Source organism: Mus musculus, chromosome 16, assembly GCF_000001635.26.
Source record: "Mus musculus strain C57BL/6J chromosome 16, GRCm38.p6 C57BL/6J".
NCBI classification, from domain to species: domain Eukaryota; kingdom Metazoa; phylum Chordata; class Mammalia; order Rodentia; family Muridae; genus Mus; species Mus musculus.
Genome location: NC_000082.6, coordinates 97,534,699 through 97,561,034, shown reverse-complemented (window position 1 = coordinate 97,561,034; position 26,336 = coordinate 97,534,699). Strand labels below are relative to the sequence as shown.

Genomic DNA, 26,336 nt, shown 5'->3' with positions numbered 1-26,336 from the left:
TGCTGTGGTCCTTAGGAAGTAAACCCTCCTTGGTTCCCAATTCCAAGGGGCTTTAGTCATCCTTTTTTTTTTTCCACATTTGCCCTCCACCCTCTGCAGTCCTGTGCAAACCCTTCCCCCAATTCAAAGTGAGTCAAAGAAAAGTGGTTTATTAAGGAATGCAACAGGCAGCTCCCATTTGTACATCAAATATTTATTTCTAGCAGTGTGCTAAATGGTGGGCAAGAAGAGTACTCAGGGTGAAGCCGTTGTCTTATTAGCAAAGTGGCTTCCTCTACCCATCTACTTGCTGAGCTTTGAGAGCCTCTTTCTCTTCCTCATCTCAGAGTGAGCAGAAAGCTCCTTCAAATCTGAGTGCTAGCACTTATCAGAGCATAAAGGCTGGTGGTATAGCTACCAGGAAAGGCAGGAGCCCTTCTGTCCCTGAATCACAATCCAGGAAACACAGGGAAGGACAGAGCCAGCTTAACCAGGGAATTTGGCTAGCCGGCGCCGAGCCTGGGCCAGCCTTGCCAGCCTCTCCTTCAGGAACTTCCTCTTCTCGCTTGTGTCACTCTGCTCCTTCAGGAGCCAGCTGCAGGAATCCTTGTCCTGCAGGAGCTGGAGCATGCCCTTCTGCAGCCGCTCAGCAAACATTTTCAGGATGAAATACTGGATGATCAAGGGAACGTGGCTGGAGATGCGGTTGTGAGCCTCCTAGTAGAGGGAGACACACAAGGCTTGAGGGAGAGGTGCAGGGAGCCTGAGCTTACCATGCTATCTTTGAGTAGTGAGATACTGGCCTCCCTCAGGCCCCTCAGTTGCCCTGGCAGAGCAGGTCCAAAGTGGCAGCTAGACTTTGGATTCCATCAGTTTCCCTGACCATCAAATGGATTCTCAATGGAAAAGAGTAGTATGTAGTGGAACACAGTCCACAAAGACACCCCAATTCCATTTCAAACTAGCTGACTGCTCTGCTAAGAGCATTGCTCACCTGTCCTTAAGACCCAAACTTCTCAATAGAAGGGAAGTATGGCTAGGCAGAGTCTAAATGAACCGCCTGAAGGAAGTCAGCCCCCACCTGCCCCATCCACTGTCCTAGCTAACAGCTCAATTCTCCCAGTCTTGAGACAGGTTGCTCTCCAAGTTACATGTCATCTGCTGCTGGTTTCTTATCTGGTGTCTCCCAGGTACTCATTTTTCTTCTTTAGAATAGAAGTATACCATGACCATGGCCTTCTGGAGATGGTTAAATGGATGTCACAAGACACCAGAGTAAGAAGATGCCAGACAAGGGATAAGTACTGGGTCACAGTTGGGGTAGAAACTTCAAGTCATGGCAGGACATAGGACAGATGGCTAGGGTGTGGCCCATGTCATCTCTGAGAAGTGAGATCTGGGCAGATACAGGCCTCCCTCAGGCCCCTCAGTGTCCTGGTAGAGGGCTGAGGCAATGGGAAAGAGTGAGGTGCAGAGCTGAGGGGCATCAAGAAGGCACAGAGACCCGAGATATCCAGTCATGGGTGCTTTGGGTGGGAATAGAGCCTTGGCCAAAAGGAAGGGATGATGTCTACAGACAAGCTCTGATCCACAGTATGACATGTAGAGACACTGAGGACGTTATACTCTGAGAAAAAAAGCCCATTGGGAAGGATAAAACCTCCACTCCACCACTTATTGAAGTCCCTAGAGTTGTCAGAGTCCCAGAGACAGATAGCAAACCTGATTATCTACAGGTGCAAGGCCATAGGACCCAGGAATCATGGGCTTGGCCACATGGCAAGGCTGGCTTTCTAGCAGCCAGTGATTAGAACAAAGGTCTGTACACGAGAAGGTAACCATGACATCCTCTGTGTGGCTGCTTCAAGTCCCTGTGGCTCTAGCTGAGTAGGACCTGCTGTTAACTGGGTTACATGATGTATGCCCCACTAAACAGGTGTCAGGATCTAGCGTCTACTTAATGAGTGCATGGAATCCCAACACTGTTAAGGGCCCTACACTCCATCACTGGTGCTCAGGATGGGGAAACCACATCTTACAGAGAAGAAAGCTGATATTCTCAGAGTCACAGTCAGGAGCCACATGGACCATAAAAGGCAGATGTCTGTTTCTCTAAGCTACCTTTTCATTTGAAGGAATTAGAACCACTTCCCAGAGGCTCACCTAGGTGCCGTAGGGCAGAGTTGTCCTGAAACCCGTTGCAGACTTATACCCTACACAGAGAGACACACAGAAACAAAGGGAACAAGTGGCCTAAAACCCAGTTCCAATGTGTTCACACACTTACCTGGCGGTAGGCATTCAGATGCTGGAAGATCTCAGCCATGGATGAGGTCTGTAAATCTTGGGACTGAGAGGAACTGGAAGTGCCATGCTTTGTCTTCTTCTCCTCCTCAGCTTCCTCCTCTCTGACCTTCTGCAAGGCTCCTCTGTAAATCTGGTCCTGGCAGTAGATAATTTGTTCCATCTTGAAGTGGAGTCGGATCGACATCTCTGCTTCCTTTTCTTGTTCTAATCTGATGTCTTCAAGTTTGGACTGCAAAGAAAGAGAAATGCTTACCATGGAGTAAGAACACAGGACATCCAACAGATCCACAAGCATCAAGCCACCAGGCAGAAATAAAAGCAGTCATTACCTGGAAGCAGTCCTTGTTCCTCCCCTGTCACTCTCCCCCCACCCCACCCACCCCCACTCCCCCTGCTCAGCTCAGCTATGCGGAGGTCACCTGAGCTGAAGGTAGAAACCAGGGGAAACTGAGTCAGGTATGAGTAGTCCCCTACTACAAGGGTCAATCTTCAGTGTCAACTTGAGTGGATTTAAAGACTTTTTTGTTTATTTATTTTATGTATGTTGTGTTGTATGTGGTGTGTGTGTGTGTGTGTGTATGTGTGTGTGTGTATGTGTGTGTGTGTATGTGTGTGTGTGTGTGTGTGTGTGTTTGTGTACCATATTCATGTAAGTACCTTCAAAGGTCTGGATCCCTGGAACTGGAGCTACTGGTTGTGGGTACTGGGAACTGAACCCAAGTCCTCTCTAAGAGCAGTAAGCTTTCTTAACTATTGAATCACCTCCCCAGCTCCTTGACTAGATTTAGAATCACACAAGATTTTATATCCCAGCATGTCTGAGAAGGTTTTTCCAGAGATGTTTAAATGAGATAGAAAATCCAGCCTAATGTGGGCAGTACAATCCTATAGTTTGTGCTTCTGAATATCAGAATTCATCTGTTTTCTGAATAGAGAAGTGTGGCTAGCTGCCTCACATTCCTACTGCTTTGTCTTTCTGGCCACAACAGACTATACCCCCTCAAACCACGAGCCCAAATAAACCCTTATTAAGTTGTTCTTATCAGGTATTTGGTCACAACCAAGGAATACAGGCAGGCAAAGGCTGGGACCTGTGTAGACTCTCAGCTCTGACCCAACTACTCTCCTTGCTTTTTTAGAAGCTTTGACATCTACAGAAAGTAGCTTCTACCAGAGAATGTGCAGATATAAGAAGGGCTCACTTTAGGTCAGTCATCTATGGCCATCATGTCCTGGGCTTTAAGGACAGCCATAGAGGATAGCCTTCACTCAGCATTCTCACTGATGGAATCCAGCCCAGACTACGACTCTGGCCCCAAGAATCCAGCAGCCCTTCCTTTCCCTCTGCTTCACAGAATATCAGCTATCCTATTAAGCCAATGGGCTTTCAGATGCCTGGATTTCTCACTTTGGGAAGTAAGTCTTCTAAGACACATCGCACATGTCAAAGGACACTGAAAGGCTACTCTGGTTATCTGACGCTTACCAGTGGTCACAATTCCCCTACCCCTTTCCCTTTTGCCTGCTGGGGTATCAGAGAGCATGGCTACATGATTATAAAATGTTCCTCCTTCCTCAGAGACTTATAAGGGACCCAAGTCTGTTCTGTGTGCTTCATTCCTCATCAGATCCCTGTCAGAGTGTCTGGGGCCCTCGGGCCTGACTTTCCTCAGAGCAACTGGTATACTGTCTGTCTATAACACTAACAACTTTTCTAATAAATGTCTTACTTCCCATAATCCATCTTAATGTCCCCCTTTGAGTCCCATATCTGTCACCTTTCACTCAATGTGAGGAGTGTCTTTAAAACATGAGTCTGTGAGTCTCCCTGACAGGGTGTTCATTTGTGGATGTCAGCATTCATCTCTGAATCCTCTCTCCTTCTGTTCCTCCCTCCATTCTCCTTCCTCTCCATGCCCCCATTTTAGTCAGACAGCACCAGCAGTGTCATCATTAAAATTTAAGCAGGAGGCTAATTAAGCACAGAAAAGCAGAAATAACCTCAGTCCAAAATACTGATTCTCTACTGTTATATTCATTATGCTTTAAAAATAACAATTTGGTTTTTACCTTGGTAGTTCTGTGGAGGTTATAAAACTCAGAAAAATTTTTCTCAGAAACACTTGTAAAGGCAGCTCGTACAATTTCTGATTGAAGAGAGGAAAAAACCAGTTTAATGTGGTAAGGGGTAACATGTTCACGCTATGTCGATGCAAAACCGGGGCAGAGATGAGGGATGTGGGTGCTCTCCTGATCTTTCCCTCCTTTCTCTTCTCTTTGCCCAATGAAGAGAGAAGCACACTTAGGTTTCCAGAGATAATATATTTGCAGGAGAAGGGTGGCCATCACCTTGAATGAAGGACACTGGCTGTGCTCTTATAGGATTGAGCGAAGGGCCTAGGAGGTTTCGTGACTCTGTCTTTTGACAGCAAATCTTCCCACAGTGTCAGAATAGATTGGATTCCTGAACACCACAGTAGTATCCAAGATCACAGAAAATCTGACACTGGCCTAGAACCAATGCTGACAGACAGCTCTGAGGTGCAGCACTGCCAGTGTCCCCACCCCAGAAATAAAATGGCTAAGAGCAACAACAGCATTCTCCAGTGAAGCCCTGAGCAGCACTCACCAGTGACCGTGTGCAGCATTTCTATAGCTGGCTCTTCCAGGGTTTTGATTTGTCTTCTTATAATGTTCTCAAATGTTTTGTAATTCACAAACCCTGGCAATTCTCGTCCACGATACTGCTTTTCAAATGCCCAGACTTCATTATATAAAACAGCATAACCTATAATAGGAGGCAACAGCAACTTGTTTATAAAACCATCTTGCAGATTTTTCTAAACAAACTCATTCTGATCTTTCTGAATTTACCAAGATAAAGTGAAACAAATAAATGCCTGCATATTGAAAAATGCAGGGGGTGCAGGGCTGGAGAGATAGCTTAGCAGTTAAGAACACTGACTGTTCTTCCAGAGTTCCTGAGTTCAACTCCCAGCAGCTGCATGGTGGCCCACAGCCATCTGTAGTAGGATTTTATGCTCTCTCCTTGTTTGTCTGAAGAGAGTGAGAGTGTACTCATATACATAAAATAAATAAATAAATCTTTAAAAGAAAGAGGAAAGAAAGAAAAATATTCAGGGTTATAGAGAAGAATGCAGTCTCAAGGTTACTTCTCAGTTAAGGCAAAAGGCAGAATCTATCTGGAAACCAGAGGAAAATGCAGCCTCAAAAAGACCTGAGCATGTGAATTTATAAATCCAACTGGATTTTGACCAAAGAAGAAGGGTCAGAGCACATGGCTCACTAGGCCCTGTGACCCTTAGACAGCATCATGAGCTGGGTGGGAGGAGAGGCACCTTCATCAAGGGATGACAGGGGAAATAGGCATCTGATGTCCCAGTGTGACTTGTTCCCCTGTTCATGACACAAAACACTTAGTCCCTCTCCCCTCTGCTGGAAGTAGGAAGCAGACTCAGATGGCACCAGCTTTCTCTGTGATAAGCTGATAATTCATTTTTTGTTTGTTTATGCTTGTTGTTGTTTTGTTTTTATCATTTTATATGTTTGGGTGTTTTGCCTGCATGTATGTCTGTGCACAGAGTGCATACAGTGCCTCCACAGGCCAGAATAGAGTGTCAGATCTCCTGGGATTGGAGTTACAGTTGGTTGTGTGAGTCACCATGTAGGTGCTGAAGAAACCTAAATCCTCTGGAAGAACAGTCACCGAGCCATTGCTCCAGCCTCCAAAGAATATTTGTTAATTAAAAGAAAGCTTACATCATTAAACAAGACATTGAATCTATCCAGAGAGTTGTAAGTCAAGCTCTACAGTCTTACCCTTGGTTCTAGGAAGTTTCTGTCACCCCTGGAACCACTATTCTTACTAGCAGTTGATATCTCACCTTATTCCATCTCCAACTCTGCAGCCTGTGCTCTCCCTCTGTCTACACCATATGTATATTCTGGGTGTCTTTAAAATGGAATTACAAGACACAGGCTTGTCACACACCCTGTGACTGGTGGTTTTCACTCAGTATCCTGCATGCAAGGCTCATCAGCCAAGTACCTTGTGGCTCCACTCCTTCTATGCCTTTCTGTGGGTTAAAACACTCCACTGAGACACTAAGAGCTGAATTGCCTTCCTCAAAACTCTTGTGTTGTGGTTCTAACCACCTAGCACCTCAAGGTGGCCCTATTTGCAGATGATTGTTTTTAAAGGTACTGACTAACTATAAAGGAGCCTGTTAGGGTGGTCTCTAATCCACTCTGACTTGTGCTCTTACAGGGATTGACAAGAATGCATAAATACTTAGAGTAGAAGACTTGTAAAGACCTGGGGAGAAATGTCAGGTTTAGAGCAAAAGGACTTGTATGCTGTCTATTTCCTATAGACATTTTTTCAAATCCCCCTGGGAGTGGAAGTGGGAAGCATGTGTTTGCTTCTCTGAGGGGTCACTCCTGTAATCTACAGCAACTGTAGATGTGAAATGGTAATTTCACATTCCCCATCAGTACACCAGGGTTTCCTTTTTCCCTGCCTTTTCTCCAGCATCTGGTAATGTCTGCCTTTCTGATTCTACTTTGCCTAGGGCCTGGGACATGAATTATTCCTGTGTTTTCATTTGCATTTCCGATGGTCTCTGGTCATACATCTTTTGAGTGTTTTATTATTCATTTGTATATCTTCTTTTCAGGATGCCTTTTACAGTCCTTTGCCCATTTTCTAATTGGATCTTGTTCTTGTATCTTGGAGTTGTAAAGCTGCTTCATATTCTGTTCTTTAACTGCCCCTCCCCTCATTTATCAGATATAGTGGCAGACACCTCTCAAGATTTGAAACCGGACAGTGGCTGTTCCCTGGAGTGAAGACACACTACAGAGCCTATAGTGTCCAGCTTCAGCTGTCTAGGCTTAGTAGTGACACCAGAAACGGTGGGCCCAGTGAGGACATGGAAAGTTACAGCCTTTAAATAAGTGTCTCATAAAGCTCTCTACAGAGGCACATCACTACCCAAACTGATCACCCATCACATTCTCCACTAGGTTACTAATGGATTCTACATGTGACCTGCAGGAAATAGAGCATTCCACTTTATATATCCTACACTCATGCCAAGGGAAGCTGATTGTCTGAATCTGACTGGTTCAAGTCAATTCTATGTCTTCATCAAACAACTTCAAGGAAGGCAAAGTCCTTTGGATTTCCTCTTAGCCATGTCAGCACTGATATATGATGAAAGAATAGATTTATAACACATTTCCCCTGCTTTAGATTCCAAAGATATGAAGATGGAGAAGTGGGGTACTGCAGAGGTAGAGGGCTACAAGCACTTATATTATCTTCTCATTGTCATAATGAAACACATTGAGACACCCCAGACTGAAGGCCTTGCACAGGCAGCAGTTTTCTCCAAGATTAAAACTTTTCATTTTGGAGGGATGCTTCTAAGGCATGAGATGTTAAAAAGGTTGTGAAAAAAAAAATAGGATGTTCCTAAGGGAAGTAAAATACTACAACCTACTGGGAAGTTCCTTAAACTCTGGAAGTAAACAACTGAAAGGTTTTAGGAAATCCCTGAAACTGATAAGATTCGCTAGGCCCCCTCCTCAAGTGTATATAAACAACAGGAACTGTTGAGAGTCACTCTTGGATAAACTGGGCTGCCTGGCAGAAGCATAGATAAGTCAAGCTGCCTGGCAGAGTCTCAGACCAATTGAACTACCCAGAAAGGACACTCTCCAACCTTTTAAGCTGCCTGCAGGCTGTGCAATCACCATGGGCAATCACATATTCTGGGGCGGGCTTTGAGGACACAGATGTCTCTGAGTCATTTCTGTGCCTGTAATCACCCATATCCCTGTAAGTAACCTCCCCCCAAACCCTCTTTGCTTCACCAAGTTAGACTTTGGTAGTGTACTGGCTAGTATTGTGTGTCAACTTGACACAGGCTGGAGTTATCCCAGAGAAAGGAGCTTCAGTTGGGGAAGTGCCTCTATGAGATCCAGCTGTAAGGCATTTTCTCAATTAGTGATCAATGGGGGAGGTCCCCTTGTGGGTGGTGCCATCTCTGGGCTGGTAGTCTTGGTTCTATAAGAGAGCAGGCTGGGCAAGCCAGTAAAGAACATCCCTCCATGGCCTCTGCATCAGCTCCTGCTTTCTGACATGCTTGAGTTCTAGTCCTGACTTCCTTGATGATGAACAGCAGTATGGAAGTGTAAGCCGAATAAACCCTTTCCTCCCCAACTTGCTTCTTGGTCATGATGTTTGTGTAGGAATAGAAACCCTGACTAAGACAGGTAGTATCTGTACTTTGGTCTGTTGTCAGGTCCTTATCTTGATGCATTATCCAAGTTCATAAGTAGAACTTCATTTCTAGTACACTGGCATCGAAAAGTGAGTCTTTAAGAAGTGACTAGGGCATGATTCCCCCATCCTCACAGAGGAGATGTGTGTCCTCAGATCAGAGGACAGAGGCAGCTGATTCTCATCTTCCTCACACAAAGACCAGGTAGATCATCTTGGAAGCAGAAATGAAGACCTCACTAGACACCCCATCTTCTGATGTCTTGACCTGGGACTTCCTAGCACCCAGAACTGTGAGTGATGAACTTCTAGTGTCTATAACAATGGAGTGTAAGATTGTTAAGGATAGCAGCACAGATTGAACAAGATACCCACCTTTTTGCGAAATTCTTTTCGATCTCCTTACTCCAGGACAAGAACTCTTTTCGGAGCCTGGTGAATAGGCGACATTCTCCCTCTGCCACATTCTCTTCCCCTTGTACTAGGGCAGTGATGTCCTGGTTAAAAGCATTGATTTTCTGTCAAGAAGAAAAACGTCAATATAAGCAGAGATATTTTTTTCAAGTAATGGATAAGTTATCGAAAGGACACGTGTACCCTGAAGGCAGGAGCATCACCTCATCCTCGTGGGTGGGCCCCAGCAGAACAGTATGGAGAAGGGGTTTTTGCAGCAGGAAGTATCTCCCTTACCCCCTCTTCCTTTAAGATACTTAGGGAGAACTCTTCTTTCAGTGTGGTTAAAAAAATGCCACCCAGCTTCACCCTGGACTCAATGATGGTCTTGTCCTGACTCCCTTTTTAACACTAAGTGGGCAGGGTACATCTCTATCAGCTTTGGAGACATGAGATCTAAAGAGCATCAGACAGATTCCTATGTAGAGAGTGATGTAGTCCCCATGTCTGGAAACATAGACAATGCTCACTTCGATCAGGAAGAAAGTTTTTTCACTGTCATCTTCTGGTATGTCCATACCGTACTTCTGCAGCTCCTCACTTGCACTCTGGTGACTTTCCTTTATTTGATTTTCTAGCAGAGGAAGAGATTTCTGAAAGGGAGAGAGGTGAATGGAATATAGAAATTAAGACTGGAATGCAAAGGAGGCCCCAAGCCTACTCTACACAGTCATCATGACACATGGGCAACAACATTCTAAGGTGCTGAGACAATTTTCCTGGTGCAAAGCAGTACTTGAGAAGTATCTCTTTCCACCCAGGTTTGCCCACCCTCCATCTGGTACATAAACCTGTCCACTATATATGGTTGGTTCCTGAAAAAAGCCACCCAGGGACAACTCCTTCTGTCAGATACATGAACTCTCTGTAGGAAAATGCCACAAAGCACCTTCTAGTAGCTTCTAAAACAGAAGATGTTGGAACAACACAAGACTCCTAAACTTATGTGTTGTTTTCAACAGGTCAACAGGTGCCAAGAACTCTTGTTTCCAAGCAGGATCTCTATAGCTTACACAGATGTGTGAGATGAGCTCTGCGGTCAGTCTCTCTGCCAGGCAGGGCACTGTGGCCTTCCCATCCTCCAGAAGAACTCTGAGGGAACAGGAGAGAGGGTTCCATCAGACCTGGCCAGAAAACAAGTCTGCAGCCTGCTGTGGGTAGGTCAGGGCAGTTTGGGTATTATTAGTGAATGGGATACCTACTCAGAGGTGGGTTTGTGGAATGATGCAGGGGAATCAGCTTGAATAGTTCTACAGTGGGCTGCAATGATCCACCTTGGCTCATGTAATAATCAGAGTAAAATCTGCTTTCCACAAAACACATGTACACAACTACATATATGTTATCATAGCACACACATCCCTGTCCATGTGTGATACACATGAACACACGCACACAAACATACAACCTTCCATGTGTGGTAAGTGAGTAAACAGACACATTACATGTGTTGGAGTAACCTATCCCCATAGACATTTTATCAACTGGCTATGAAGGTACGTCCCTGTATTCTCGATGGTTAATTGCTGTGCTGGCAGTGCCAGTTGCTGGCAGTATATATGGTACTGTCATTTCTATAGCTCACAATACCTACTTTCTAAATGGAAATGTTTATCACTTTGTCATCTGCCCAAAAGGATGATTCTCTGAGATTATCATGTTAAAAAGCAAGCTCCCAAGAGGGAGGTCATGTAGCTCTCAATCTGGCCAGCTATAGACAGAGAGTACAGTCCTGCCTGCTACTGACAGTCTTAGAGTGAGTAAGCTGTAATAACTTTTTTGTATGAGAAATGAGTGTGGCTCTTGCTGAATAAAGAGATGAAGGCTAGAGCTGAAGCAGAGGAAGAACAGGAGCAGTACTGGGAGATAGAGACAGTGGAGAGAGCCATGTGATAGAGACACAGAGGCAGGGAAGACAGGTGAGTCTAGATGGCTACCTGAGGGACTGCCCCAGAAAACAGGCTAGCAGCCTTGTACTGTACAGTGATTTGTACTATACTGTGTTAAACCCTAAGCAGGACTCCCCAAAACACCTGCAATATACATGTATAATACATATTAATATTCATACCCTTCCAATATAGGCTACACATATGAGTACAGATATGCACACTCACATACATAATACACAGAAATATATACAATACATATAGATCCAGGTCTCTATACAAATTCACTGACATGTATTTGCATATGCGTGATGAACAAGTAAAGTGGGGAGACTCACCCTGGCCCAAGACAGGATTTATGCCATGAGCTCTTAAAGGCATGAAGCTATACTAGTCTCATGCCAGAATCTGTGTTCACACAGGGCACTGTTATGCTTGGAATACAAGGCATAAGGACGTTAGAACTCTTCCTGCTGTGACAGCTTACTCTTATTAGGGACCCAATTTCTACACTGGTCAATTTATTTAAACAGATTTAAAAAAAACATAACAAACATACTAGAATAGAAATGGAATTGAATGGAAGCTTTTGTTTTGATTATTTTGAACCAGGGTCTCTCTATGTAGTCCCTGGTTGTCCTAAAACTCACTATGTAGACTAGGCTGATCTCTAGCTCCTAGAAATCCACCTATCTCTGCCTCTCAAGTGCTGGGATTAAAAACATGCACACAATGGAAACTTTTAAAGCCAGGAAAACTTGGAAAGATGTATTCCAAATTCTGAAAAAGCACAAATGTCAACCTAGACTATTACACTCACCAAAGCTATCTATTAAAATTGACGGAGAAATAAAAACTTCCAAGATAAAAACAGACTTAGGGAATTTATGACTGTTAATCATACTGGGATCTGAAGAGAAGGATAAACATACTCAAGAATTTATGGGGAATAAATAGGCAACACCATAATAGTCTATCAAAAGAGGTCAAAGAACACCACAAAATCAACACCAAACCCACGCATGGTAGTGCTCTCTGTGAGCCTGGTCTACATAGTGAATTCCAGGACAGCCAGAAATGAAATGGAAAGATAAACAAGATTGACAAACCTTTGGCTAAATTAACCAAAGTTAGGAGGGAGGGAGGGAGGGAGGGAGGGAGGGAGGGAGGGAGGGAGGGAGGGAGGGAAGGAGAGGGAGAGGGGGGGAGAGAGGGGAGAGAGAGAGAGAGAGAGAGAGAGAGAGAGAGAGAGAGAGAGAGAGAGAGAGAGATATTACAATAGATTCAGTGCAGGAACTCATAAGGACAATCTTTTAAAAATCTATATATTCTATAGAAACTGAAAAGCCCAAAAGACATGGGTAAAATTTTAGACGTATTCAACATACTGACTGAAATTAAGCCATATTGAAATAAACAGTTTAGACAGACCCATAACCAGGAATGAGATTGAAACAGTAATAAGAACTCTCCCAACTAAGAAAGGCCCAGGACCAGATGGATTCACTGCAGAATTCTACCAGTCCTTCAAGAAATTCATACCAGTACTGTTCAAATGTTCCATGAAATAGAAAATGAAGAATAGCTTCCAGTATTACCTTGATACCAAATCCAGATAAACACAAAACATAAACAAGAAAATTACAGTCCACTCTCCTGGATGAAGAAATATGCAAAAGTTCTCAATAAAATATTGACAACCAAATTGAAACTCATACAAAAATATCATTCATCACAACCAAGTTGGCTTCATTCCAGTGATATAAGGATGGTTTAACATATGTAAATCAATTCATGATTATCCATCACACAATGAACTCAAAGACAAATCACATGATCATCTCAGTAGACACAGAAAAAGGCTTTGACAAAAGTCTAATATCCTTTTCAGGACAGAAGTCATGGAGAAGCTTGGGGTGGAAAGAGCTTGCCTGAATCTAATAAAGGCTATATAGGAAAAACCTATAGCCAATATCACACTAAATGGGAAAAAAAATCAAACAGTTCCCATTAAGATTAGGACAGCCTTTTCTTTTCAAAGAGAATGTTCCTGCAGTAGGAAGTTCCAAAGGTCTTGCGGGATTTTAAGCCATCGGCGACAGGTGCATTTGGAAGCTCAGCTCTTATAACCTATGTCTATTGCTGGCCAGCCTTTGTCTTGCTGCAATGTATCAAGCAATAGCCTGACATTATTTTCTGGAGATACTGAATAGTCATCCTGACATAGATGGCTGAACTGATATCTCTCGTAACTGAGTCTACCTTTATGACATGTCAAAGGCACGGCCAGGATCTGGGTCTCCAACTTTTCCTCTGCTCTGTTCTAGTTGTGACTCTGGTGCCTGTAGCATTTGACTGTGGTACTTTGGCAAGTCCCCTTCCCCTTTTCACTACTTAATACTCTTTAAGAACTACTTTGTACATTTTTCTTTCCTTAAGGAAAATTCTACAGTGGTTCTCAAGGTGATATCATCCTCAGGCTGTTGCACACACACACACCCCTCATGTCAGGTCTTCTCTTGACAAGCAATTTTCACTACATGGGACAGTATGGCAGAGGCACCTGAAATGAGGGTGTTCCTTGAAGAAGATTTGCTCATTCTGAAGAGCCTCAGTCAGGCTCAGCTGCTCTTGGATGTCCTGCTGACCTCTGCACTTGACTATCATGTAGCCCTTCTTCAGATGGTACACCAGGTTCCGCACCACATCCACGACCTTGTCTTCAGTACCTCTGTCCACCAGATCGGGCTTGGTCAAGATCCCTGAAGGACAGGCATTGAGATCAGAGGACACACACTGCTCCGAGATAGCAGGAAGCTCAGCTCTCACTGGCCACCAGGATCTCATCCTTGGCTGAGGCAGACATGATCTATACAAACCCCATGCAAGATGGAAACCCACACACAGAGACTTGTGTACGTGGCTTTGTGAAGACAGTCAAGCCCCTCTGTCATCTGCATATGCCTCAGTACCTTTCCATGGCCACCACCCAGACAACAGTTGCTCATTTTTCACTCTGCCATGGACTTTACCATGGCTCCTGGCCCCATGAGTCTCAGTAGATATGATTTCCTCCAGGCCTTTTCTACCAGGGAGATGAGATGAGGAGGCTCCCTGTCTCTGGCCTCATTTAGACCCTGAGCATGGTCTATCTGGATTCAGGAGATGTATCTCACTTGTATCACACACCACTGTCATCTCCCACTCTCCTTACCTATGGTCCTATCCCCTTCAGGGTCCACCTCCTGAGCCATGCTCAGAGCCTCTGTGGTGGCAATGTCCACATTGCTGGGGACCACCACCAGGTTGATGGTCTCCTGTTTTTGGATGTATGTCTTGATGAGTCTCTTGATCTGTAATAAATTAGATGATGACTCTTAATTATGGAGACAGGATCCAGAAAGAGATGGTCCTGACTATCCACTTGCTTCAAGGTTCAGGCCCTGACCTCCATGGACTGCACCCATCTGTCTTCCTGTCTCCATCAAACGTTGAGGTTGTGGTAAAGCCTAGCTATCCAGTCTTACTCCCAATTCTACAAGGTCTCTCTTAGGCATGGCCCTGGGCATACTCCAGCACCCCTGCAGCCCAGTGTGCCAGAGTAGGGTCTAAAGTCTCACCTGGCGTCCTATGTCTGCAGGCTGGTTGCCTACAGCCACCCTGGTAATTCCAGGCAGGTCAATGAGAGTCAGGTCTGGGACATTTGGGGAGCTGACATCCAGGCTAATGAGCTTATCACTGATCCCCAGACCTACCCCAGCAATGAAGTTCTGACCTAGAAAGGAGGAAAAAGATAGCCTAGTCAAGCTTGGTGGGGTAGGATAAGGAGCCTAGAGGGCAGATGGAGGGGATCTTATTCCAGAGAATTCTGGAAAAGCATGCCTTGGCTATGCAGTGACCCCACAGGCTCCTGCACTGAAAAGTTGGGTTGGTCCTCAGCTGGTCATATTTTGAGCTTCTAGACACTTTAGGAGGTGGGACTACACTAGAGAAAGTAGGTTATTAGGGACAAGTCCATATGTCTTATTTCTGGTCTCTTCTGTGGCATTCTGTTTCCTGTCTGCTCCACTTGTTCTTGTCACAATAGTGCTCTTCCCAGGATCATAGGAAAAGGTGACCATGGACACAACCCTCTGAATCCAGGATAGAATGTAAATCCTCCTGTAGGGCATTCTGAGAGGAATTGTGCCACAGCCACAGAGAAGGAATTCGAAGCCTCTTCTGTGCAGGGGTCCTAGGTGATAGCAGCTATGAAGGGAGCAAGGTCCTGACAGAAAGACTCAGCATTTCTCCACTGACTCAAGACACAGTGTTGACAGTCAGAGGAGAAGGGAGAAACAGAATACTGACCCTTGTTGATGGCCTCTTCCACCTCTGAAGGATCAGAGAGCTCCACTTCGATGTCATCATAGGAGACTTTGCCTCTCCACTCCTCTCCCTCATTCAGCTTCCTCAATTTCAGCACCAGAGGGCATCTGGTGACAATACCTATAAGATGAGGTCCATGTTAATCCAGTGTTCTGCTACACACACCAATATGGGGCCTTAGACTAGAGGTGCCCACACCTTCACACTCTCATCTGCAGAGATGCTGGGAATGGAAATATCTGGCCTCATTCTGATGCTGCCTGTCCAGAGTGACCTCAGGTCTATATTTTGGGAATAAGAACCCAGGTCATGGATATATATTTGGGGTAAAAGCTACCAATTCATTTAGGCTGATAGCTAAGGAACCCTTAGGAGGATTCTTCCTAGTGTGGCACTCTCAGCTCCATAGGGACCTTGGTAGAACCTTTAACATACCTAGCATGTCCTACTAGCTTACACATCCTGGTCATTGTGTCCCTCAGGTCACTTCATCATGCCTCGTATTATGATTTCCTTTCAACTCTTGTCATGTCTATAGCATTTCACCTGGGTTCCTGAACCAGTTGGTACCCTGGGTGCCCAATGACTGCCTCAGCCATAGAATTTATACAGCAACACTAACCTGGACACCAGACTCTTCTCTGAAGGGAGCAGTTACCTCAAAGGAAGGGGTTTGGGAACTGACCCACTCAGTCAGAGCTCCTGCAAACTCAGATTTCATGTGACTCTCAAAATGTACAATGGGAGAGTGTGATGACTGAAAGCTGCCCCACCCTCAGCACATGTGATCGGCCCCAACACTTGGAGTGGCTCTGTTGGATACAGAGCCCAAAAAGAGGTAATGTAGGCTGATGGAGGGCTTCAGAAGTTGTAAGGGTGGAACCCAAGTGACTGACCCTGAACCTGGTGCCCTTGTGAGAGGAGGAAGAAGCTATAAGACTGAACCACAAGCCAAAAAATAAGAGCACCTTGACCTTTATTTTGCTATCTCCAAACTGGGAGGGGACCTGTTTCTACCCTTGAAGTTCCTGGGCCCATAGCCTAGCAAAGCAATAGACACTGAGCTCTCACCACTGCCTCTGGGGAGGGCCACTCCAGACAGTGCTTCTAGTACAGAGCTCTTCCCAGAACTCTGGTCCCCAATGACAGCGATGGCAGGCAGGGCCAGGTCCTGCTCCACACCCAGAGCCCGCAGGGAGTCGATGAGGTCAATGCAGGGCCGCACCTTCTCCTCATACTGACTGCAGAGATTGTTCACAGACTCCTATATGAGGGGAAAGCAAGAGTGAGGTCATGTTCTACAGGAGATGTTCCAGCAAAGCCAAAAGAGTTCAAGAGCAATATATGTGTTGTTAGAATTCTCTAAACAGTAAGAAATAGGTAAAAATATATTTAAGGAAATACAAAAAATGTTGATTCTTCTGTCTTGATGATGAAAGGGACAGGATCCATATTGTGCATGGCCCAAGCACCTAAAATGCTCCTGGTTATCAGTAATGAACCTGCAAAGGTAACCCCAGATTCACTATCTCCAGAGGGGGGAGAGAGAGAGAGAGAGAGAGAGAGAGAGAGAGAGAGAGAGAGAGAGAGAGAAAGAGAGAGACAGAGACAGAGACAGAGAGGCAGAGAGAGAGAGAGAGTGACAGAGAGGCAGAGACAGAGAGACAGAGACAAAGAGAGTAACATGGGTTTCCAAGGCAGAAGTAAAGCCATTCAGTTTCCCTTGTCCACAGTTTTTATATGGCAGGGCACATACTCTATGCATGCCCTCTGGCTCAACCAGGGAGATGATCATATATACTGTTTATGTTATGCCTGCTCAGTTAGGAGTAATTAAAGCCCAATTCTATCCATCTCTGACTCCAGCTTTGCTTTGATAATGACAATCCCCCAGCTATTGGTTGCTCTGAAGGGTTACCACCCCCCTTTGAGATGCACACACATCATAGATCTCCAGTGGTGCTTACTATACTAAACTCTCTTTATTCTCATGTTGATCAGCTTGTAGCTCCACTACAGTAGAAAACTATCACACTTATCAAGTTGTTACTACAGTCTGTTTTGGTTACCTCGTATTTGGCTTCTTGTCTGTGGGGTGATCTGAGATGGTCTCCCTAATGCAAGATTCTTATTAGAAGCCATCCTTATATACAATTTACTCTGTTACAGTTAGCCTCATTAAAAGCCAAAACATAAGAAGGTCGATCATGCCCTACATATATCCTCAAGAGCTTCCTGTGTGCCTGCTGAGAGAGAGCCCGGCTTCTTATTCTACTTGTTTGGCTTGTTCCTCATAGCTCTTACACGCATCTTCCCCAGTGCTCCAGATTCCACCCATTTAACCCTTAATCCCCCTTTTAATCAGAGCCTGTGTTCTCATGATGACATGTTTGAGAGCTTACTGTTGTTACCCTGAACTACTTTCCCCTTACTACCTACTGAGAGCCAGGGCCTTACTTCCTTAATGATAAGCATAACCAAAAGGATGAAGAAAGTCAACAAGCCTCAGGAACACACACACACACACACACACACACACACACACACACACACACTGACATCAAGGTCCATTTGAATCAAATTACTTAAAACTAGTTATAAATAGGAGATATTAAAAGTAGTCAGAAAATGACCCCTTACATACAGAGGAACAAAGACAAGCTTGATAGCCAATTTCTTATCAGAAATAATGGAAGTGTGAAAACAGTAGGGTGGCATTTGCCAAAATATCTTAACTACTGGGTTATAACTCCATTTTGAAAAATATTCATATTGCTGACAAAACCACCATGAACCTAGGCTGCTATACTCAGCAAAAATATCTTTTTGAGGGCAAGAATGAAGCTACATGGAGGACTGGAAATAAATGCTTGATAACTTGGAATTAGTATGTCTTTGACCAGTAATGTGGTCTTTACCTTATAAAATGGAAGAAGCCAGGAAGTTTTTAAAAAATTATCTATTTAATTATGTAATTTTTAGAGGTGTTAATTAAATTGCAACTATGTTAAAAAGGAAGATGAGAGTTTAGCTTAGAGTTGTTGTCACTGAGCACTTTGTACATATCTCTTCCATCCCTATGGTAAAGCAATTAAACTAAGCTATATTAAATTAAATTTAAGTGCTCTGTTATCAATAGACCCCATAATTTAGGTGAAAAAAAATAAAATTTGAGAGGTAAGCACCTTGATTGAAATGTGACCATCTAGGAGTCAGATAACCTGTATTCTATTCTGAAATTCCCCTGGGCTTTTCTCATGAAAATCAGGAGATGATTATTATAAATATCAACCCAGAAAACAATGGCAAAATACAGACTTTCCATTTATGAAACCTGAACAAATTCATCCCATCCACATGGCAGGAATTGTAAACAGTGTCCTGCATACAGAAGGAACATGTAGAAAGAAGAGAAGAAGAGACATCCAAACTCCATATCATGGATCAGACACCACAAGCAGCGGGTGACTGGCACCAGTTTCTTAGGACTTCACTATCCTTAGATGGTAGCTGAATATAAACAGCAGCAATGCATTGTGGGGTTTCTGATGAATGGAGAAGGAAGACCATGACAGATAGGATGGAGGCCAATAGCAGAGAAAGGGTTCTTAAACCACATGGGAAGTTGTTATTGTGTCCTTCAGAGGTAGACCTATTGTGTTTGATAAAGGTGAACACTATATAGTTTCATACTAACTAGTGAACCAGTCAGCAGAGGATATGGTATGCACCCCTAAAATATAGATGTTTAGTCCCAAAGGTGGAAAAATATAAGGAAAGGGAGAAAAATGCTTCATATAAAAAAACAAATAGCAATGACTGTTCTCATCTAACAGTACATTAAATATAAATGGCTTAAATTCTGCTCCAACAAGCAAAATTACTCTAAAACAGAGTTACAAAGTGAAAGGATGGACACCTCTGGCCCCAAGGTGGTGATAAAGTTGTAACTGAGAAGGTAATATTTCACGGAATGGAACATGGTATTAGTGGAACACGACATACAACCCTGAAAGTCACTATGTGAAACTGACATTGATAAGATACAAAGGGAATATCTGGGAAAGGGCCAGTTTTTCACTAAGCAATATTGGATCATTTCACTGTCTACACTTAAAAAAAAACCTACATTGCTATGTTACATCATAAAGTATAGTAAACAACCAACCAGGGTGCCTGCATGGGTCTGACCCAGGTTCATTGCACTTATGTTACAAAGTTGGAAAGGAAATGGCTATGTGGCTGTGCAGAGAGCTTCAGCATGGGTTACATACAGCATGGGGAGCAACTTAGGAAGAGGCAGGCAAACGATACTGAAAAGTAAGGCTCTGGTTGCCAAGAGCCTGAGGCAGAGGGGTATTCTTTGAAACTCTTAGAGAACAGGGTCTATCTCTGACTCTGGTACCTGATTTTGGGATTTCCCACCTATTGGGTTGCCTCATCCAGCCTTAATAGAAGAGAAGGTACCTAGTTTTACTGTAGCCTGATAGGCCATGGCTAGTTGATATCCATGGGAGGTCTGCCCTTTTCTGAAGAGAAACGGAGGAGGGGTAGATGGGAGAGGGGAAAGAATTGGGAGGAAAGGAGGGAGGGAAAACTAATCTAAAAATTGACTCATGATCCATCATAGACATAGATGGGAAAGACATAAAATGTAGACATTCTTGAAAAGAACAACAAAATCTACAAATATGGGTTAGATCTTGGTTTCTTAAAAATGGCCCAAAAGGCATAAGCCAGACAAGAACTCGTAAAGTCATCAGAGCAACCTCGTCTCCAAAGTGGGGGCGGGGGGAGCATCAGCTAGGGAGCAAATGTTTGCAAAGTATATCTTTGACAAAGGATTAATCCAGGGTTTCAACCTAACACAGACAACACTGACTCCCTAGTCAGCTGTGGTCTGACCCCACTGAATGTTCTCAGGGTAGCTGCTAGGTGGCTGGGTCTGAGACTTCACTGTGCCCTTGGTGCCCAGCGGTGAGTCTGAGTCCTGGCAACATTTTTGTCATGCCCTTGTATCATCCCTTCACAACAGTTGATAAAATAGAGCAATAATCGAAGGTGCAGGTGTCCCACCCCCAGGTGAGGGAAAGAGCTATTGCCAGGGTCAGGACACTCCATCCACACCTCACCTCTCTCATACTTTCCCCTCCAGCAGGCCCCTCTGCCTCAGGCTCTCGGCAACCATAGCCTTACTTTTCAGTATCATTTGCCTGCCTCTTCCTAAGTTGTTCCCCATGCTTTATGTAACCTGTGTTGAAGCTGTCTACACAGCCACATAGCCATTTCCTTTCCAACTTTGTAAACTGTTGGACTTCCCTCACATGAGGAAGGAGGAGAGTATCATGGGACTGAGATAGGACTAGAGGATACATGTGAGGAGTAATGAGGGGAGGGGACTTCCTCTACATAGCCTTGGGGAGCCATCATCCCCACTGGGTGCAGACCTTCCACTGTGGTTGCTTTAAGACCACTCACATTCATGTTGTAAACCCTTACCCATTGCTCTGCAGGGAAGCCTAATTAATGCATTGGTTCCTTTATGAATGCTGGTTGAACTGCACCTTGGCTTGTCCTTAGGACCTTAGAAGGAGGGGCATATGTTGTTGTCTCCCCTAGGAAAGGATTTTTAACAACAGTACCCCTACACTCCGGGCCTTGCTCCCAGTACCGCAGCACCAGGTCCTTTAGGGCTTTGTTGCTAACAACAGCTCTGCCCCCAAGAGGTATAAGAGTCTCACTTGCTCCTCTAACAGAGCATACCTGTGCCTGTGAAATCAAGTGGCTCCCACCCTAGGACTCTTACAAGAGGAGACTGTGCTGCTACTGTGGGCCTGAAAACACCCAAATCAAAAACTCATTACCTATCTGTCTAGAGATTGTGCTAAGTAACCATAGATAGCCGCTCCCAAAGCATGCGAGTGTGAGTGTATATGAGTTTAGATCTGAAACATCCCCCAAAGACCTCCTGGTGAAGGTTTGGTCCCCAACTGGTTGTTCTTGGGAGGTGATGGATTGGAATAGCTGGGGGCAGCTGGGAGGGTACTATCTATAGGCATCATGGCTTTGAAATGAACCTGGACTCCAAGCCTTCCTCTTCTACCTCTCTTTTCTTTCCCAGCCATTAGATATCAGCTTTGTAGAACAATGGCATCTAATGGGCATGGGATGTAATCTCCAAAACTGTAACCCAAATAACCTTTCCTCTTTATAAGTTGATTTTTGTCAGGAACTTGGTCACACCAATAAAAAGCTGACCAATGTATTGAGTGCGAGTTTCTTGTGCCCCTCACTCTGAGGGTTGTAGCCTGGCAGGAAGGAAATGCAAACAAATCTAGGGAGAGACACTGATCCTTCTCATTGCCTTTGACCTTTGACCCTGTTGTTAATACTGATTTTAAAAGTGTTGAGCTCTACATAGCCAGGCAGCCAGGCATCCCAGTGTCTCTAACAGGAAATGACAACACAGTTCTGAGTACCAACATCAGCTGTACTGACTCCTCTCAACAGCCATGTTGCCGATCCCACTGTGGAAACAGAAAACCCAGTGCTAAAGGGAGGTAGACACTCCCAAGGTCAGATAGCTGACTGGGTCAGACTGGGACTATGCTGGGGAGGGGGTCTCCTTCTAGAGATCAGGTTTGATTCAAAGCAAAGCAAAACTGCATCCCAGCTCTAGGAAAACAGACACCAAGTGGCTTCTCCCAGGAGGTAATGTCTCAGTGAGTCCTAACAAGGGTTGTAGCTGGAGACACACCCATGGCATGGACAGGGGACAACATTGCACTGTCCAGGGCCCTGCCAGTCCCTAATAATACTACCTTTCCCAGAGCAAGATAAAATCCTGGACACATTCAGTGAAGGGCACAAGAGGGCCACTGGTCTTGCCTTGGCCCAAGCAAAGATAACAGTAGGCACATCTGCATCCTACCCCAGGATGCATTCTCCATCTCCAGTGGGTATGACATAAAGGAGCAGTCCTCAGATGGACATGGGTCATACCTGGTCTTTCTCTCCTAGGCCAGTCTCTCCACTGGGTAAGTTGACTGAATCAACGCCTGTGTTTTCTTCTGTGCTAAGAACCATCTTTTATTTCTTCTCTCAGTTGGGTACTCTGTGGGAAATGAATATTATAAATTAAAAGGTCTGGAATACAATTTTCTGGACCTTGGCTAGGATTTACAACAAAGATACCAACATTACAACCTCCACTCTCTCCTTCCCATCCCATCCCAGGGTCCTTCTGGAAAGGCGGGTGTTTGTTTCTCATGTGGGAGGGGATCATGAAAGGAGAGTAATTCTAAAGGCACTCATGGAGTCTGTTAGTCTAAAAAAATCCTTCAGACACAGCTTTGGAAAGACCATATATTAAAGGGGACCCAGGCTCCAGAGTGAACACCCCTTTACTTCAGTTGAGCCTTATCTATTAGTCCATGGCTGTCTTGATTAGTCTTGCTGCACAATCAAGGGACATCACTGCTCCCAGCCTGTGTCCCATGACCAAAGATTCCTAGTGACCAAGACTTAGGTGTCTGTTCCATTGTTTCCTTCTCTGGGATCTAAACCCTGTGTTCTGTTTGCAAATCACAAGCATGTACAATTCTCCTGAGTCGCTTTTGAGACTTGGTGTATCTTTGGCGCAGAGAAACCTGAAAGGTCACAGCTTTTTCTGCACATTCAGTGTCCTGGATAGCCAGCTGTCCGGTCAACCTGAGGTGACTTCATCAGCCCATCCAGATCTTGGCCCTGTCAAGTAGAAGCTACTCCCAACACTGGATCAACCCTAATTTTCAGTGGACCTGCAGGACACCCTTGCCTCCTGTCTCCCCACTTCTTGACTCTTTCCCACTGCAGAACACATCGCACAGAGACGACCACATTTCTTGCAGGTTCATGCCTCACCTGAAGGTCATGGTCAGGCACACACAAGTAAACAGGTGTGCGGGGTCTAAGCATTCCTACAAAGGCAGACCTGTGCCTATTCCTTCTGTCCTCGGGATGGCTGGCTTGCTTCTACTCTACAGCATGTAGTGGACATTTGTGTGGACACTATATGCCACCTATCAGTTATACTAAAAAAGATCCCTGTGGCAGGGCTCCCTGTTGGGGATATATCCTCAGCCCAGTTGGAAACAAGAACATGGGAGCAGAATCCAGCTCCTTTCACTGTCAGAACCCCTAACCATGCCTGTCCAGAGCAACTCTAAAATGCCAAGAGTGGGAGCCTTCCCAGGTCCATCAGGGTGTTAAAGTGACCACAGAGAGGCTCAAAAGCCCTTTCTTCTCCAGGGTTCCTGTCCTCCATGTCCCCTGCAGTTGAGCCTTTGAGAATGGAAGGTCTGAGGGACACCTGCACTCTGAGCAGAGGTAGGTCTTCAGACCACCCAGAGCATGTCCTATCTAGGGACCAGGAAGTCCCTGGACAGATGCTTTTCTCTACACAGATCCTCTGTCAGTCTTTCCAGCAGGGTTCCCAAAGCAGGCTGTCTGCACTTCAAAGCCTGCCCCTGGGTCACCTGGCTTCCTCTTAACAAGAGACCTCCATCTGATTTCTCATGGACTCCTGGCCCAGACAGCAGGGAATCTGGAACTTCTTATCTACTAGGCCTTAGCCCCAGATCCAGGAGGCCCTGGGACCCCATCCTCTCCTGTTGCCTCCTAGCAGAGATAATTGCGGTTTGGGGAGCTATTTCAGACTGCTCCCACAATCAGCAGCTGGGTGGAGCACTGTGTCTAGCCCAGAAGCTCCACCAGTATTCTGTCTAAACTCCAACCCCACAGTTAACAGTCAGCAGCCTCCCCAGTCAGTCAGTGCTCCTCCCCACAGTTACCTGGCAACAGCCAGGTAGGCCTGGCCCACTACAAAAGGGGCTGCTTGCCCCCTCCTCTCTCTCTCTTACTCCAGCTTCTCTCCTTTGCCTCTTGCCCTCTTACTCCCAGTCTGTCCCCATTTCCTTTCCCCCTCTCTCCATGTGGTCATGGCCAGCTTCTACTTCTCTACTCTTTTCCTCTCTCTGCCTTTCTCTGCCTCCTCTACCCTCTTAACTCCCCTCCCCATGTCCTGAATAAACTATATTCTATACTCTACTGTCCTGTGGCTGGTCCTTCAGGGGGAAGGGATGCCTTGGCATGGGCCTGCCGGGATATGCCCTTTCCCCACATCTCATCACACCCTCATAGAACAAATCTTAATATCTTTTTATCTTTTTATAATCGCAACAACCTGTGCTGACACTGACCCCCTTATTTTAATAGAACTGAGAAATGTCCCACAGTACCCACCCCACCCCCCAGGATCCACAAGGAATCCAGAGGCATCCTTGCCCTGAGCTATGGGGTGTCCTCTAGGCCTGGGTGATACTCACCAGTCTCCTGCTTAGTGACAGAGTGCTTGGCTTTCTGGGCTCCAGTGTCTATAAACAGTGCTGGCTCCACCCCTTCCCAGGGAGAATGGAAACTTAGAGAGATTGCCTGAGCTTGCTGTCCTCCCACACCACACACAAACTGTCACTGTCCCCATTATTGTTACAGCACCAACAAATGCCCTGCTGTACTTACCAGTGTCTACAAAGAAGCCTTAGAAGGTATCCTCTATCCCTCCACAGAATCCTGTGCAATACTCACCCCTCCCGGCTTGGAGACAGAGTGTGCAGCTGCCAGGGCTCAGACCTCTTTAAATAGTGCTGGCTCCGCCCCTTCCAGAGGAGAATTGAAACTTAGAGAAAAAGCCTGAGCTTTCTGCCCACCCCCACCACACATGAATGGAGCTCAGAAAGGAAACTCACCCTAAGGGGGCCTTGGCTGGGTCCTGAGGTTGGGAAATTGATATTGTAGGCTCAGCCCACCAAGACACGTGCAGTATGGACACCAGTTTAGAGGGCTGCCTGCTTTCCCAGGACCATCCCCCTCCCCAGCTCTGTGCTGAGCCTTCAGCCTGACTTCCTCTCAATTGAACACAACCTAGACTAACTTTCTCTTTTCACTGGATTCTTCCAGCTGCACTAGGAAGGGTCAGAGACAAACCATACCAGGAATCACTGAGGAGTCCTGCCAGCCCTTCTGGGTCCCTTGTGACTACAGGTTTAGAGGTCTGAGCACACTGCTGCTGCAGGGCTGGTGAGGATGAGAAGTGCTGGCCTTCTGGGGCCTGCTGCACCTTGCCCTTCTCTCCAGAGGAGAGCCCTGCTCTGCAGAGAACATCCCCCAGCTCAGGGAAGTCAGTGTCTGTCCTCAGAGCCCTTAGACTTGCTTGCTGAAGCCCTTTCCCTGGGCTGCCTGCCCTGGGAACCAGGGTCCTCTTAGAGTAGACCATGTCACAGGGTCTTGACCTCAGCCCCAAGGGTGAGGGCAGATTTGGTGGCTAGCACCTGGTCCGTGCCGGTGGCTCACAGGAGTGGGATCAAGCATGGTTCCTGGCATACAATGTTCTTTGGCCCTAGAAATCATTATGATGGGAAAGGCAGGTTCAGTGACCTCAGACGATGACACCCAGTGCTCTGATTTGTTTAGCTCCTTTCCCTCCTACTCCCTCCCTCTCCCTCTCTCCCTGTTGCCTTTCTCAGCTCAGCTCCTACTTAGTTTCACTTTCATTTCTCTGGTTCTTGGGGAACTTAATTCAGCCTGTGCCTGCCTGATTCTGGGCAGAAGCCCAGAGGGAAGCTGGAGGGAAGCTGGAATCCCTGGGGCTGGTGACCTCAGGGAAGTGACAGCTCCCGGAGAAGGGGCAAGAGGTGTTATCAGTGAGCAGTGCTGAGAGGAAGAGGCCTAGAAGAGTGTGTGAGACAGGGGAAAGAACTGGGCTGCCTGGGATCGGTGGCCTTGGAGATGGTAGGACAAGCACCTGCCTAAGGCTGCCAGTAATTCTGCACTCTGGCTGCCATGCTGCAGCAGCCTGCACAGTTTTGCTGGTGTCTAGGACTGAAAGAATTGCAGAGTAAACCCCGACCTGCACTGCATATGTTCTATCCTTGCCTCTGCAGTGTTTGAACTGAAGAAAAGCTTGAGGACAGAGCAGACAGGGCACAGATGCATGC

At 45.6% G+C, this 26,336-nt stretch overlaps 1 pseudogene across 1 annotated transcript; it reads right to left on the bottom strand.

Annotated features, from left to right (window-relative positions):
- Positions 1 to 133: 133 nt before the first annotated feature.
- On the bottom strand, positions 134 to 24,954 carry Mx2 (MX dynamin-like GTPase 2; annotated as a pseudogene). The gene is made up of 14 exons (NR_003508.1): positions 24,862 to 24,954; positions 22,306 to 22,417; positions 16,375 to 16,567; positions 15,286 to 15,423; positions 14,556 to 14,710; positions 14,150 to 14,288; positions 13,499 to 13,697; positions 10,060 to 10,138; positions 9,517 to 9,639; positions 8,969 to 9,111; positions 4,916 to 5,074; positions 4,357 to 4,433; positions 2,267 to 2,515; positions 134 to 696 (listed from the first exon to the last, which is right to left on the bottom strand). The product of NR_003508.1 is annotated as an MX dynamin-like GTPase 2, transcript variant 2 (transcript).
- Between the last annotated feature and the right edge of the window lie 1,382 nt (positions 24,955 to 26,336).